The sequence below is a fragment of the Nematolebias whitei genome, chromosome 7, assembly GCF_014905685.2.
Source record: "Nematolebias whitei isolate Nwh7 chromosome 7, NemWhi1, whole genome shotgun sequence".
Taxonomy (NCBI): Eukaryota; Metazoa; Chordata; class Actinopteri; order Cyprinodontiformes; family Rivulidae; genus Nematolebias; species Nematolebias whitei.
In genome coordinates, this window is record NC_056504.1 from 36,482,051 (window position 1) to 36,483,156 (window position 1,106).

Genomic DNA, 1,106 nt, shown 5'->3' on the forward strand with positions numbered 1-1,106 from the left:
ATATATATATATATATATATATATATATATATAAAATGTTTAAAGCAAGGCTTGCAGGAAAATTATTATAATTGCTACCTCTATGGGTGCTTTGATTTCAGATACAGAGTATGCTCCCAGCAATGCTTTTATTATAATTCATAAAACTGCTGTTTGAATTTTTCTTGCTGAACTCTTTGGAGGTAAAATAACGGTTCTGCTCTACATACCAAAGACTACATTTAAAGTTAAAACAAAACTTATAAACCATTTGTTTGTAGACTAAATAACAAAAATGCACTTATAAAATACCATTTGTATGACTTTAAATTACGCTCGAGTGTGCTACCGTCTGGGTTCATCTTTGAATCTTCGAATGGTCATCAGAGTCTTATCAACATCTTGTTATCTGAAACATGAAAAAATATATCCACTCAGTAAAATTTTGTTGCTGTATCACTTATTTTTAAGTACAAAGTACCTCTGTGTGGTTGACAGATTTGTGTTCTTGATCTGAAACTGTTTGTTTATATTTAATGTTTATGGTTTTTTAAAACCATTACTGTGAATTTATATGTGTACATACAAGACTAACATTTTAACCGCATGTGTTAAGTCACATTTCATCCAATTTTAAATTATTTTAAGCGTCAGTGCAACTAAAACCTTTCAAGCAAAACAGTTGGTGTTCAAAATATGTTTTTCTATAATAAAACAGACTTGATCTATCCCAGTTTGCTTTTCAAACAATGCAAGACACATTGTTTCCCACACTGACTGTGAACAATATCTCACTTTCAAAAGGGAGATTTACTAGCAGGGATGCATTTTGAAGAAATTATCAGAGTGGATGCATGCTTTTGATATCACTGGCAAGTGCTTTGCATTTTACATAAAACAGCAAATGCTGAGCAGACAGAATCAGAAAGTGACGTGTGAGCTTCATTAAATGTAGTTTGCACTCACTAACTATCATTATTAAATAAACACATGTTGCACAAGAACATTTTCTGCAAGTTTAGTACAATTTTGAGTGAAATTAAAAAAAAATTGTATTTGTATGTGTATATATATATATATATATATATTATATATATATATTTTATATATATGGGCTCGTTGACTTA

The 1,106-nt window shown here is 29.7% G+C and overlaps 1 protein-coding gene across 1 annotated transcript in view; it reads right to left on the reverse strand.

Moving 5' to 3' along the window:
* Positions 1–1,106, reverse strand: part of tgm5l (transglutaminase 5, like) — a 138,876-nt gene that overhangs the window by 5,127 nt on the left and 132,643 nt on the right. The window lies entirely within an intron of this gene.